The sequence below is a fragment of the Peromyscus californicus genome, unplaced genomic scaffold (genome assembly GCF_007827085.1).
Source record: "Peromyscus californicus insignis strain IS unplaced genomic scaffold, ASM782708v3 Scaffold_4__1_contigs__length_199733344, whole genome shotgun sequence".
In the NCBI taxonomy this organism is placed as follows: Eukaryota; Metazoa; Chordata; class Mammalia; order Rodentia; family Cricetidae; genus Peromyscus; species Peromyscus californicus.
The window spans coordinates 42,666,023-42,682,705 of record NW_026294562.1 but is presented as its reverse complement, the minus strand read 5'-3'; positions in this window follow the sequence as shown (position 1 = coordinate 42,682,705).

Genomic DNA, 16,683 nt, shown 5'->3' with positions numbered 1-16,683 from the left:
GGAGATGGGAATGGGGGCGGGGGTGGGGGGAAGGTGAGGGGGACGGGAGGGGGAGAACAAGGGAATCCGTGGCTGATATGTAGAACTGAATTGTATTGCAAAATAAATTAATTAAAAAAAAAAAAAAAAGAGAGCTACTACCTGTCTGTCTTTTTTTTATAGACTTTCTATTCTGCCTTCTCATTGGTTGTAAACCCAATCACATGACCTCCTCATCACTGCCTGTCTGTACAGACCTCCAGGTCTTTTATGGTTGGTATTGAGATTAAAGGTGTGTGTCTCCATGCTGGCTGTATCCTTGAACACACAGAGTTCCACCTAGCTCTGCCTCCCAAGAGCTGGGACTAAAAGCGTGCACCACCACCGCCCAACTTCTGCTATGGCTTGCTATTAGCTCTGACCCCAGGCAACTTTATTTATTAACATACAAATAAAATCACATTTCAGTACAAATAAAATATCACCATAGTTCAATTTCCAGCATTAATACTGGGCAGCTTACAGCTACCTGTAAATCTAGCTCCTGGGTAACCCAATGGCTCTGGCCTCTCTAGTAACCTTACACATGTGTCCATAACTCACACAAAGACACAGATGCACATGTAAAAGTAAAACATATCATTTAAAAAAGAATGGAATGCATTTGTAAACTGTACAATGTTTAATATTTAAATAATAATTTGCCATTTCATATCTTGTTCCCTTTTCCTGAAGGATTCATATAGGTACTTATTTTTCTCAGCATGCCTTATGTATGGGAAGAATTAATTTGAAAATTTAAGCACATAGAAACATGAACACTGAGTTGTACATTGAAATAGTTTTTAAATATAAATATTTAGCACTTAATAACTTAATGTTACTTAATCACTTAATATTTGACAGGTACTATAACATATTTTACAACTTATTTCTCACACAAAGCATATGGACTACCAACCAATAACCTAAATAAAAAATTTCACTCTCATTTTTTTTCTGAAAATATACAAGTTCTACAAATAATTCTTAAGAAGGTACCAATAATTCTGTTGGGAATATAATATTAATTTATGAATTATCACATTAAAATACCATTGAAATGTTTAACACTTGATTTTTAAGTTACTAGTATGAAAAATGAAAACAAATATCTGGAAAAGGAAAAAATCACCCAAACATTTTTTACGCAACAAATATTCTTCTTGCTTACAAGAGAATTTTATTCTAGATATATTAATGCAAAGTACAGATTGTGTGCCATCTTATGTAGAAAAATGGAATTAGAGAAATAATTCAAAATCACTCTCTGTAATTCCACTAGGTTGTCCTGTCTACTTAAGCAAACTACACACCAACAACAGTAAGGCATACTTCAATGTCTTCACTGGCTAAACCACCAGAAAGCAACCCTAAAACATGCACCATCAATGTTTTACATTTACTGGTGGATAACAATTTCATGAAAAATGCTTAAAATGTAATCTTACTAAAAAGATTACTATTGGCCTACAAACTCCTGTACTTGATAGAATTTGTATGACTTCAGGAAAAATTAAATCGTTGAGGAATAGTAATTTCCTTAGAGTATTTAGGAACATGTAGAACTGTTCCTAAAATGCTAGTTTTGATAAATTCTTTCTTTCATTATGTTTGAAAAATGTTACCAGTTTCAATGATTAGATCACTGATCTAACTTCCTGAGGGTAAGGATATGTCAAAAGTTTACTTAGTCAGTTTTCCGTTTATCTAGAAAGTAGGGAAAGGGACCATTCCTTCAGAATCATTTTCTTTTCTTTTTACAAGCAAGTTTATTTCAGTCAAAAAAGAATGACCTCAATGCTCAGTGCTACTCATATTATAATCATTAATTTTTCTTATTGCTATTTCATATAATGGAATTTCAGACAATACTTTATTTTTTTTACTGGTTTACTTTGTGTATAGGGATGGGAATAGAGCAGATGTCATGACTTACTTGTGAACGTGACAGTTCTGTGAACGTGACAGTTCTTGTTTCCCAACTTCTTGAGACAGAGTCCCTCTTGTGTCTACCTCTGCACAGCAAATCTAGGCTAGTTTGGCTTGTCTGTGTTCTTTTATCTTCAACAGCCATCTCCCTGCAGGAGTGCAAGGATAACAAATGCAGGTGTTTTTCATGTGTTTTTCATGTGGTTCCAGGGACTTAGATCAGGCTGTCAGGTCTGTGTGGGGAGTGTGCTTACCTAGTGACCCATCCTCCTACCCCTCATATGGAACTTATAAAAACAGAGCTTTGTGGAAAAGAGCATTGTGCACATGAGCACATTCACTCAGAGAGAGAGAGAGAGAGAGAGAGAGAGAGAGAGAGAGAGAGAGAGAGAGAGAAAGAGAAAGAGAGAGAAAGAGGGGGAGAGAGAGAGAGAGAGAGAGAGAGAGAGAGAGAGAGAGGAGGGAGGGAGGGAGGGAGGGAGGGAGGGAGAGAGAGAGAGAGAGAGAGAGAGAGAGAGAGAGAGAGAGAGAGAGAGAGAGAAAACCAGCAAGTTAGAGAAAGAGACAAAACAGAGAGAGTGAGAGCCAAGGATAGGGTTGAGGTTACACTGAGGAATCATCATGATTTAGGTAAGTGAAAGTTAACAGTATGGATTTAAGGCTGGAATGAAAACTACATTCTATGTCTTTCTTACCTTCAATAAACCATCACAACTAATCAATGACACTCTTTACTATTATGTTGTCTCTGCATTAGCAATGATTTGAAATTTTCAATCACCAAGCAGTATAATTTAGGTAATATTCATCAATATAAATAGCTGTATCAGTCAGGCGGTGGTGGCGCATGCGTTTAATCCCAGCACTCAGGAGGCAGAGCCAGGTGGATCTCTGTGAGTTAGAGGCCAGCCTGGGCTACGAAGTGAGTTCCAGGAAAGGTGCAAAGCTACACAGAGAAACCCTGTCTTGAAAAAAACCAAAAAAAAAAAAAAACCCAACAAAAAAAATTGCTGTATCAATTATCTGCCCCTTTAGAATACCATTTAGGAAAGGGATCTTTTGTGGATTAACGTCAGATGAAGCTTCCATTGAGAGGCACCATGACGTATCAGTTCAGCCAATGTTTCTAACATCTTTGCATAGGCTGGGGGGAAAGATGCTGAATAGCAGAGAAAGAGCAAAGGTGACATTCTTTTGCCTGCAGTATTGCTGTGTTTATGCATGGGCTGCAGTGACTTAGAGCAGCACCCAGCAAGGGCATTTGCGCAAAGTCCCTGAGCCTCCTTCCAGTAAGACTGATTTTGTAGATCTGAGTGTCTTATGGGGTTTACATTTTTAATAATTCCTAAGATGCAGACGTTATTACAACTATGCTTTGAGTATCAGTGAATGGGTACATTGGTGGAAAACTGCAGAACTGTGTTTCTCCAAACCAGATGTACAGCAGAAATATCTTCAATGTGAAAAGATTATTCCCAGCAGCTTCCTCAAAGACTGTGGTTTAGTTGGTTGTGTTGGTTAAAGTGAATCTCTACTTTCAGGGTGATCATTGCTGTGGACTAGAAGGGAGATGTGCCCCACAGTCTGATGTGATTTAGCACTGAATATCCAGGAGTATTGTTACTTGGATAGAATCTTTAGAACTTGGATATTGCTAGGGAAATTGTTCCACGAGAAGAAGACCTTTGAGGCTGTTGTCACCTGTGGGTTTAGAAGAGTTCCCTATATACCATCTGCCACCTCAGTGTGACAGATACAAGCTCATGCTGCCTGGAAAAGACCACTTTCAACAGCCGTGCCTTCTCTACCACAATGAATGGCATCTCCTAAAGCTGTGTACCATCTTGTAAACCTTTCTCCTTTAAGTTCTTTCTGCCAGATAGTCTGTCACAGTGAGGAGAGGAGTAATTAATTCTGTTATCATATATAGCAAACAGGAAAACTACAAGAAAAAACACCACCAGGATTGCAGGACAACCAAGAAGAATAATGGAGATTGGTTCAGTAGGATTGAGGCTAACAATGGAGTGGTACTAGATGTCAGTTACATGGTGTGAGGAAATTACATAAAGGTGATTGGTCCGCTTTCTAATTTTCATTTTGTTTTGAAGGAAAATATAAATTCAATACATTGAGCTGCTGAATAGCTTAGTTGGTAAAGAAGCTTGCCACCAACCCTAGATTTGATCCCAAGGAACCCATATTGTAGAAGAGAGAACCAACTCCTAAAAGTTGTCCTCTGAACCTCCACATGCTTGATGTAATGTGCACATGCATTGGCAAGTACACACAGACACAAAAAATAAGCTAATCTATTTTTAAACGAAGCCTGATATTTTGAGAAATCTGCAATTACTGGAATATTGACAATTTCATTAAATCACTTTGTTAGATCAGAAAGTTAAATCACTTTGAAAAACTATACAAGTACAAGGTAAAATATTTAGGGGCAAATATAGCTCACAGGACTTATTTATAGACTTCTATTTCGGGAAAATTTCACTAAATGGTCCATTATTTCTAGTTAGTGTCCAAAGATGTGTAGGTTTTACACGCAGTTTGGAACAGGAGCATAAACAATAAATTTGAAACACAAGTAGGTTGAGAGAATGACCTTTTCAGTGATTCTGATAGAAGGCCATAACCCAGGTGAAAGTGCTTTGAAGGCATTAAATAGCTTCCAAGACAGGATAAATATGCTTATAATGATCTTGAAAAAATAGCCTATGCAATCTGAAAAGCAATATCATTCAAAACAAAATGTATTCATGTAATGTGGATCCTAACAATTTTGTTTTATCAAAAGAGATGTATCTTCATTAAGTTTATCATTCAACATCTAATTGCCTTTCCTGCTTTCTGGATATTTAGACCCTACTCTAAAGCATTGTAAAGCATTTTCTGTCCTATAGCTCATCAATTCACGGGTAGCTGTGCCCCTAAAGCACTATACATTTATAATTATAAAAATTTCATGCTGTGTGTGTTTTAAACTAATTTTGCAGTGCTATAAATGATGATAACTCAACTAAAATATTATTAAAATTAAATATGTAAAGTTAAACAGAACTCTAAACAAAACATTTTGTTTATACTGTTACAGCATCTGTTAGTCTAACAGACCCTTCTGTGTAATTATTGACGAGGTCTACATAACAGCTCTCTTACCACTAAATTAACTGAATTTACAAAATACAGCAAATCTGTAATTGAAATATGTTTCAGAACGCTCACACACATGTGATGCAAAATGAACATATCATTCAAATGAAACGCATAGAGATGAAGATAATTCAGAAGACTTTCCATACCGTGATGAATGCATCGAATATCTGCTTTTATTTTTTACCCAGCATCCCCATGACTCAAATACTGCAGAAATAAACATTTCAGCATCTCCATGGTGGAAAACCTACATAGGACTTAGCATAAGGTCAATTTGCATTTCATAAGTGCCTTCCTATAGAGTCTTTGCGTTCAAAGAGAATATACTTATTGGGACTCAGTTTCTCCATTAAATAGTCATGTAGCATTGTTGTGTTGTTCTTTACTCTTCAAGTTTATTCCTATATTCTCAAAATGTAATTCACAAAAAGTAAAATTGAAATTGCCAAAAATGACCTACAGACAGGGATAGAAAGTCAATTGCAGGGGACAAGCAGGTGACATAAATGAGGAAAGTATGCCAGAAATGAATGCTCATTGGACTGAACAGATTTTAAGATACAGATGATTGCTGTCAAGAAGAATTTTAGGCACTGTGCTAAGCATCACATTTCTCAGTAGAAACCAGAATATGCATTTTAGGTAAAATATTCACAGTTTAAAGGTTTTCAAATCTCCTTAAACTCCTTCCTGATATTGTGTAAGTCAAATTTAATATATATCTGAAACATCACTGTCCAGACCAAGGAGTAGAAACACTTAAGGAAGCTGAGACAAAATTCCCAGAAAAACTTTCTTGAATTAATACATTTTAGAAAAGTTTAGTACAAAACACTGTATGCCCAGAAACAAATTTCTCATGGAAATTGTCACAGTGATATTGGCTAAATACATGTGTGAAGTTTGGGATGTGATAGTGACTATTTTTCCATGTGTCTGCTGGCTTATTTAGAAAATATTTACTATGTTCTTTTCTGACTTCTGGGAATAAATATTTTATTGTTTTATGAATTCCTTGAGAATTTCATACATTGTGTTTAGGTCATGTTCACCCCATCTCTCAATTTCTCCCAGAACAACTCCCCATTCCATATCCATTCAATTTTGTGCCCTTATTTATTTAAACAATCAAGTCCAATGTGTGTTGCCCATATACTCTTGCAGATATGTCCATGCACTAGAGCATGGGTCACTTTCTAGGAGACATACCCCTAAAGAAAGCTGAATGTCCCCTTCTTTGCAGTTAACAAATATCAATAGCTCTTCTTCTGGAGTGGGACTTTATGACCACTTACCCCCCTCGACACTGAGATTTTATCTGGCTTGAGCCTACTCAGGTTTCATGTATGCTGTTATCACTACTGTGAGTTTATATGTTCAACTGCCCTATTGTGTTCGGAAAACTGTTGCCTTGTAGTTATCCACTGCCTCTGGCTCCTACAATCTGTCCACCCACACTTCTTAAATGATCTCTGAACCTTTAAAGTAGAAAGTGTGATGTAAATGTCCCATTTAGGGTAAGCAATCCACAGTCTCTTATTCTCTCTTTTATTCTCTATAACTTGAACAGTTTTGGTCTATATGTTAAATGCAAAAAAAAAAAAAAAGAAATATACTTTAATAGTAAGTTGTTAGGAGTTGCTTTAGTACTATGACCCTTTAGCAGAGTAATAGTAGAAGGTGTTTCCCAGGGACTATAATCTGTCTAGCCACTCAAATTTTGGCTCTGATAATGATGCCATGTCTATATTCCATCACAGAACAGTGTTTAAATCAATATTTTTGTTAACATGTACATCAAGATAAGTCATCCTTTTTATGAAGTTGGACATTATCTCTATTCATATATAATTTCCATATTAGTTACTTGTTGTGTTGTTATGAAATACCTGACAAGGGCAACTTAAAGAAGAGAGGATGAATTTTGCTTACAGTTTCAGGGGACGCAGTCCATCACAGTGAAGAAGGAATGGCGATAAGGGCTGGAGGCAGCTGGCAATATTGTGTCCACAGTAAGTGAATGATGAGTTCAAGTTGATGAGTGAATATTCTCAGCTCCCTTTGTCCTTTTTACTCATTCCAGGACTCTACTCATGGAATGCTATTGCCCACACTTAGAATGGGTCTTCTAATCTTAATTAACCTGGTAAGGATAAGTTGTTATCAGAGAAGTGATTTGTTTCCATGGTGATTGTAAGTCCCAGTAAGTTGACAATGATTAACCATCAAATAATCTCTCATTTCTTTTCATTGCTAACATTCATTGTTAGTTCACTTTTTGTTTAAAATTTTCATGCAGTATATTTTATTTCTCTTATTTTCCCTCCTTCAACTCCTCTAAGATCCTCCCCCACCCAACTCATGTTCTCTCTCTCCAATGAAAACAAAAATGAAAGCAAAACAAAACAAAACAAAAAGATAATCCCAATAAGACAAAAATATTCAAATAAATTGAAACAAAAAATGCACAAAAAAACACAGAGTTCATTTTGTATCAGACAGCTATTCCTGAGCATGAGGCCTTCCCTGGAAAAATGTGGCTAAGACTTACAATGACACTCCATTGGAGAAAACAGATTTTTCCTTTCCCCAACAGATATCAATTGGAAATAGTTTATTAATTAGGGGTGGGAATTTGTGTCTACTTCTCTGTACTCAGATTTATTCTGGTTTGAAACTGTGTAGCTCTTGTGTGCTGTCATAGTCTCTGAATTCATACGTGTATCATTTCTGTTGTGTCTGGGTGACACTGCTTCACCACCTCTGGCTCTTAGAATCTTTCCCTTCCTCTTCTTCATAGAAACCTAAGTCTTGAATGGAGTATTTGATAAAGACATCCCATTTAGGGCTGAGTGCTCGAAAGTTTTCTCATTCTCTACATATTGTCCTCTGATGAGGGTTAAGTGATGTTCTAATCTGTGGGTATAGCAATATGTCACTAGGAGTTATTTTATTGCTATGTTCCTTTAGCAGAATAATAGAATAGTAGTAGTTTATTTCCTGGAACCTATGACCTATATAGTCTCAGATTGTTGGCCAATTTACCAGTGTCAGTTATAGCTTCCATTTCATGAAGTGGACCTTAAGTCCGATGAAAATAGAAAATAGTGGTTGGTTACTCCCATTTCAACAGTGCCACTATTGTACCAGTATATCTTTCAGGCACGTAGCTATTGTAGGTCATAAAATTTGTAGGTGAATAGTATTGATGACTACTTTTCTCTTCTGATTGCATTCAAATATCTTCTAGTACCATGAATGGTACTCCGTAGGGGTGAAGCCTCCAGTTGGGCACCAGCTCATTTTCTCTATGGACAATGACAAAAGTAAGTAGTATCTTCAGTGATAAGTCCTTACTATCAGGTTATGGAGAATAACCAATAGCTTTGGCAATAGCCTGTAAGGTTTGGGCGATCTATGGGACCACATTGGCTAATGACTCAGCAAAATATAAACTGTTGCTGGTACAGGAGGTTTTACTTGGTAATAGAAGATGTTTAGTTGGGATGATGTTTTCCCCATTATATGCTGACTCCATTTTAAGTCTTTTCAAATGTGTATTTAGTTGGGGGAGTGTCTCTATGTCTTCTCAAAAGGCCTTTAGTGTACTTCCCCACACTCCCTTTTATCCTATCCTCTATTTCCCTTCCTCATTAATCTCCCATTCAAATTTCCCCTTTATCTCTTTATAATGACAGTTTTAATTTTCTTTTTTATAGCTATCATACACAACTACTATACTTTTTCATGTGTTAAGCTTTTTCCTCTTATGCAAATTTTCACATTTCTAAACATATGTTCATTGTATTTTTCCCCATGAATGATCATGACATTAGTAATGAAGATCACTGTTTCTTTTCCAATTCTAATAATTTGTGTTTTTTCTTTCTGTCATTCTATAACTTTGCTAACTACTTACCATCATCTTATTGACACTTTTAGAAAGCACATTTTAACAGATTAAATAGTTTTTTTAATTTCATTGCCATTACTACTAATAATATTTCTTTTATCTTTGATTTGATTGAGACTTTTTTTTCTCTACTTTTGAAAGGTGGTAGTTTAAATTCTTGAGTTGATATGTGACTCATTTTCTGATATATTCATGAAATGCTGCAAATCTCTTGGTAAAAGCATATTTACCATATGGTTTGCTGTACATGCTCAAAGGATACCATATCCTACTTCACATATATTTGCTCAGCCTTGTTCACTACTACTCTATTCACAGTACTTAGGAAATCGAAACAACCTAAATGTTCTTCAACTGATGAATGGATAATGAAAATACGGTGCAAATACATTAATGAAATTCTTTTCGGAAAAAAGGAAATTTGCAGGTAAATGGATGGGACTGAGCAAGGTTACCCAGACACAGAAATTAAATTTTAAACGTTATCTCTTATTTATGGATCCTTCCCTTAGATGTGAGTATATAATGTGGAGTAAGTGTAGAAACCCAAGAAAGGGAAAAATGACCATGGCAGGAGGTAAGCTCTACAGAGGAGGTTAGTAGAATACAGGTGCTATGAAGGATATAAATGGGAAAGATAAGAGGTTTTGTTTGAGGAGAAAAGAAGGCAGACAATTCTGAGGGAAAAGAAGGGAAGTGGGATGAAACACTAAGGATGATTGAAAAAGCCATAGAGAACATGGTATTTTTTATTTACTTATTTAGTTAAAACTTCATGTGGAAGTGTGTGTGTGTGTGTGTGTGTGTGTGTGTGTGTGTGTGTGTGTGTATAAACTTATTAAGGTAAATAAAACCTGAGAATTTTGAACATTATTAGTACTAAACATGTTACACATTTATCTAGAACCAAATTCATGACTAAGCTAAAATTCTATAAATACAATTTAAACCATCTTCTACTTTGCAAGTATTGCCACATTCAGTACTTTGCATATGTGTTTTGACTTCCATGATGTAGTCTAGGTAGCATGAATTATTACTTTTATTAAAATACTATGTGATGGAGCTGCCTGCTGCTGACTCAGCTGAGAAAGTCTTTGCCTTGGAAGACAAAGACCTGAGTTCCATTTCTGGAACCCATGTAAAGATGGAAGGAAAGAAAGGAAGAAAGAAAGAAAGAAAGAAAGAAAGAAAGAAAGAAAGAAAGAAAGAAAGAAAGAACTGGCTCTAAAAATTTGTCCTCTAATCTTTATATTTGTGCTATGGGACTCACATGTCCACCCCCTCCCCAACTAAATATGTTTTCTACAACCATAAACTATTAAATCACTTTAATCTCTAATATCAGTAGAGGCTGGACTGCAGGAAAATCAATGTATTTATTTGAAGGAGTTGTTAAAAGATTTTTCTCTATAGTTTATTTTTTTATTTTTAGTATCTTGGTTAACATATCATGGATTTAAATAAATATATATTAAATATTAATATTCACATATATTTAATGTAATAAAGGAGTTATTCTCTACATATATTTAAAATAATGTTCTACTTTAATTTTAAAAGATTGTTTTGTATGCCAAGTAAGTAAATCTTGAAAACAATACCATAAAAATATTACTCCTTTAAATGAAAATATTAAAAATTAATATTCTCTTTCTTATATACATCAATTGTAACAGGCCTGTGTCAGCTACACATGTGTTAAATTTGGAGATGGTTAAATGGCTATAATCATCTTAGAATGTTCATTTTTCCACATAGGTCCTTATTTATTCAGTAAAGTGAATTGATTCCTTTATCAGATACACTACTTAGCTTGCTAAGTAGTGGCTTTCTTTTTGTTTGTTTTTTGTGGGTTTTTTTGTTTGTTTGTTTGTTTGAGAAAAGGTGTCTTTGTGTGGTCCAGACTGTCCTAGAACTCGCTCTGCAGATGAGGCTAGCCTCAAACTCACAGAGATCTGCCTGTCTCTGTCTTCCTAGTGCTGGGATTAAAGAAGTGCACCACCAATCAGTGAGCATACCATGCTTGTCTTTCTGGGTCTGGGTTACCTCACTCCAGATGACTTTTTCCTAGTTCCATCCACTTACCTTCAAATTTCCTGGTGTCCTGTTTTTAACAGCTGAATAATACTCCATTGTGTATATGTACCACATTTTCTTTATCTGTTCCTCAGTTGAGGGACATTTATGTTGTTTCTAGGTCCTGGGTATTACAAATAAAGCTGCTATAAACATAGTTGATATTAGCTGTAAAATAAAGGGTAACTATGCTATAATCCACAGATCCAGAGAGACTGGGTAACAAGGAGGGTTCATGGGGAGAACCCAGATCTCCCTGGGAAGGGGAAATAGAGATTTGGTGAGTGGGCTTGAGGGCAAGTGGGGTTGGGAACATGAGCGATCAGGTTGAAGGGGTGGAAGGGAAGAGTACTGAATGAGCGTACTGGAAGGGGAGCATTTCAGGGTCAGGTAAAAACCTAGTAAAAGAGAATCTCTGGATTGAACCGAGCTAAGACTCCTAGCAATAGCAAATATGTAGCTGAAACTGGCCATCTTCTGTTACCAAATTGGTGCCTAGCCCAGTTGTCATCAGAAGGGCTTCATCCAGCAACTTATGGAAACATGCAGAGGCCCACAGGCAAACGTTAGGTTGAGTTTGGGGAATCCTTCGGAAGAGGGGGAGAAAGGATTGTAGGAGCCAGAGGGGTCAAGGACACCACAAGGAAACTCACAGAATCAACTACCCTGGGCTCATAGGAGCACAGAAAGACTGAACCGACAACCAGGGAGTCTGCACGTGACTGATGTAGGCACTCTGTATATGCTACAGGTGTGTACTTTGTGAGACTCCTACTTTTACTGGCTTTTGGGACTTTAGTCCTCAAACTGGGTTGCCTTGTTCAGTCTTAATACATGGAGTAGTACTTAGTCTTACTGCAACTTGATATTGCATGCTAGGTTGATACTCATGGGAGACCTGTCTTTTCCTAAACAGAAACGGAGAAGGGCTACATTGGAGGGAACAGAGGGTGTTAGGGAAGGTACTGGGAGGAGATGAGGTGGGGAAACTGGGCCTGGGATGTAAAATAAATAAATAAATAAAATTTTATTTAAAAAGAAGAAGTGCACCACCATCACCAGGCTTGACATTTTTAAATTATATAATGGTATTCCCATTTATAAAGATATTTAAATGTTTTGCCTACCCTAGACTAGGACCCTACATTCATAATTTACATAAAATTATTCTGTGGCTGTTCTTTCCATATTGCAGAATAACTTCCTTATTTCTAGAGTAGCTTTACCCTAATTTAGATGTTCTACTTAAATATTTCATCTTCAACTTTCAGTATCAATTAAATATTACTGTATGTGCTTGTCATTTTGACATCTATTTAAATTACTAAGTTTAAAATTTCATTATTCAACACTGAGATCTATGAATCAACACGAACTTGCTAACAGTGCCAAACAGAGAAGAGTATTAGTGGATCACTAAAGTAGATGTCAATGCTCAGACGTGCACATATTCAAACCAGTCAACTAATACCTTTTAAGTCTTTTTTCTTGATTACATTTGTTCTTTGACAATCTCATTTGTGTGTATAATGCATTATGATTACTTTCACCCCTTGTATTATTCTCTTATCCACCCTCCCACCCCTGTCATCCTTTTTCTTCTCTACAAGTTCTCTTTCCACACCTGTGTCTTCTGTTTTATTTCACATTCTTTAAGACTGTCTGTGTGACCTCACATTTGGAAATACCACTGGAGCCCAATGAGTCCACCGTTGTAGACAATGGCTATCTCTTCACTCAGAATCTATCAGATGTCAAAAGTTCAGCAAAGAAGTATAGGGTCAGGTCCTATTAACTACTTTAATCTCCATAAACTGACTGTTGACAGACCCTGTCTTGTGTAGGCCTAATACAAGCAACTACTGTAGCTGTGAGACTGATCATGTTTGCAGTGGATGTGTTATACCCTCAAGATGGTATTCAGTAGCCATTTTCCTTATCTTTGGGATAAGGCATTTTGTGTCTCAAGTTTATGAGTTACAGCAGTGGATCCCAGATAGGGAGATTATTGTTCCTAAAAGTGCATATGGCAATGTCTACAGACATCATTGTTGCAACTCTAGAAAAAGGCCTAATATCATCAGATAGTTAATAATGTTGATGTATTTCTGCGTGTTGAAAGATACACATGACATAATTCCCTCCAGCTGGTTAAAACATCATGATGTCAATTCTACTGAAGTTGAGAAACATCACATTAGTCTCTTGGGCAAATGACATAGATATACAAGCAACCATAATAAAAGTATTAATGATAACTGCCACTAAATCTCCCAAGGAGCAATGCATTTACCTGTCCTGAGTCAGTGTTCACTTTATTCATGGTGTGTAACACTGTAATCATTTTATACTTGTAATGAAATCTAATGTATCAAAGAAATGTGCAGAAACACTGTTCATCTCATTCAAGACTAACAATGCTCTCTACATCACTTGTATAAACTTGTATCATTTCAGCCACATTCTGCAAATGATGACAGTGTCATAATTAGATGTAAATAAGAAAGGAGATCACATAATTTATCAACTCACTGTTTCCAGGGAGTTCTGAAAGGTTATCATCAAGCAAGAAAAGCAATTAACTTCTTGAGTATTTATTTTGTATTTGTACTTTATTATATATTTTAATAAGTATCATATTTAATTGTTGCTGCTACCCTTTTAAATCACCATTAGTGGAAGAGATAATCCTTTACTCTTTATACTCTTGATGCTTTTTTATCAAAAAATTGACCATAAATTTGTTGAATTATTCATGAGCTTTTTATACTTTTCATCTGCTCAGGTTACCAGGATACTTTTATGCAAATATTAGGCTGTTTGATTACTCTAACATTGCAATATTCACAAATATCAAATCAAGTGCACTAATATGAACTTAGTTTTTTTGTTTGTTGCTTGTTAGATAAAAAAGAAGTATGATTTTATGCACAAGATTTTGCTTACCATTAACTCAACTCTTACCTATGGGTTTCCTAGACATGCAAATCACAAGTCTAACAGAAAGTGACTTTGGTTTATCAGAGTCAAGGTTAAAAAAGACACATGAGACAGTAACCTAGTATATATTTTTTATATTTGTCTTATATCATTAAAAGGAGAATATGGGATTCTGGAAGGTGAATTGTACATGGAAATAAGGGGCTCCTACAAGTGAGCTAAAGTCTCTTGTTAATACCTTATGGAGAGCCTAAGGCCAAAATTGAAAGTTTTGTCTGGAAAATTATCAATACTATCATCTTTTACTATTTAAAATCTTTTATGGCTAATTCATTATATCAATGCATATTTAATGTACTTTTACCACCTTAATTATTTTCATACTATAACTTAATACCAAAATACATTTACATGTTTGTAAAACAGATCTCCAGTACTTTTTCCATCCTTCAAATCTAAAAGTCCTTGCTCCTTCAACAGTACTTACCCTCCAGCCTTTTTCATTGATCAGTCTACTTTCAGTTCCTATACATTTAAATTTTTTCAGACACACCACTAAGTTTCTCATGTATTATTTCTCTTTCTCTTTGTGTTATATCCAATAAACTGCTATCACAATGTTTTCTGAGATGTTATACAGTTTGGGACTGTACATTAAATTTTTAATGTACTTTAAGTTAACAATAATATACAGTGTTAATAATGGCCCAATACTCATGGTTGTTGAGAACATATTTCTTCATTGACTAGCTCTGGCATCCTTGATGAAGATCATTTGGTCATTAGATCAATTATTTTCGTGTTGCTTCCACAATATGTCTGGGGAAAACAAGTTAAGCTAGGAATGGCCATTTTGGCCTATAGTCAAGGTCATAATCCATCATAGCAAAGGAATCATGACTGCAATAACTTAGGGCTTCTGGTTACATTGCAGCCATAATTGAAAAGCAATGAGCAATTGTTATGGGGTATTTGTACACTATGTGAAAACGTGTTGCTGTGACTAGTGTAATAAAAAGCTAAATGGCCAACATCTATGCAGGAGGTATATAGGCAGGACTTCCAGTCAGAGGGGTGGGGTAGAAATAGGAGATGAATGTAGGTATGAGAGATGCCAGGAGATGCAGAAGAAGCTGGATGGTCAGTACGTGACAGAACACAGATTAGCAGAAATAGGAAATGTAAGTTATATGAGCTGGTGGGATCAGCCTAAACTAAGGACAAGCTTTCATAATTAAAGTTTTTATGTCATTATTTGGTAACTGGAGGGGTAGAGAAAGACTCATTACAAATGGCATCCAATGTGGGACCTGAATTTCCACATAAGACTAAAAAAGCTTTAAAAAAAGGTTCTAAACACACAAAAAACAGAACCAAACACAATTCCTAGTCCTGCAGTATTTAATGCAGGCCATGGTACAGAGATGCATCCCGGCCACTGCCTGCAGGCTTGAGCCACCAGCATGCCACGAGTTAACCTGCAAGGTAGTTTAAAATTTTGCTCATGCTGACAGAAAAGTTTACAGATACACAGTAAAGCAAATTCAGATGAAAAAACAAAACAAAACAAAACAAAACTCTAAATAGGTTACAGTGTATTTAACAATGTGAATAGTCATAAGAAAAAAAAGTATAGATAGTCATAAAAATAATAAAGTCTTTAAAAAGAAAAGTAAAGTAATACAAAAATATACCCATGTAAGGATGAAAAATATTATAACACAGGAAGTTTGGACCTTACATGGTACCTTGTTAATTTTTAATTTTTTGAGTGCTAATGAACAGACAACAGCTTCTGAGAGACATTGGATTGAGGAAGGGACTGCTGAATTGAACAAAACTATATACTTTAGGAATGCCTTAACTTTAAAATGGAAGTCAAAAAGTGTATTATGTTGGGGGAGAGGTTATGCTTTTGTTTCCAGAGGAAACAAAAAGCTATGGTTTCTTTCCGGGTTAATAGAGATCAGAATTGACACTTGAGACCTCCAGAGTATCTTGACTACAGACATGAGAGAGGAAGCCAAGACAGACTACAGGAAAGATGATGTGTAAGCTGATCCTGCTGCATAGAAACATCTCAGAGACTAGATAAGACATGATAAATCTTGTTGGCTACAGAGTCCTAATAATGAGTTATTATTACATGCCATACTTTCATATGACATTGTTGTGGATATTGTTCTGTATAAATAAAACACTGATTGGCCAGTGGCCAAGCAGGAAGTATAGGCAGGACAAGGAGAGAGGAGAATTCTGGGAAATGGAAGGCTGAGTGGGAGAGACTCTGCCAGCCGCTGCCATGACAAGCAGCATGTGAAGATGCCGGTAAGCCACGAGCCACATGGCAAGGTATAGATTTATAGAAATGGATTAATTTAAGATATAAGAACAGTTAGCAAGAAGCCTGCCATTGCCATACAGTTTGTAAGCAATATAAGTCTCTGTGTTTACTTGGTTGGGTCTGAGTGGCTATGGGACTGGTGGGTAACAGAGATTTGTCCTGACTGTGGGCCAGGCAGGAAACTCTATATAGAGTTTATCTTCTTCTTGGCAAAAATAGCCATTTGGGCAAGAAACTGTTCTTGCCTGGACTGCTTGATCGACTGGGATTGCAGGACGCATAAGAAGGTAAC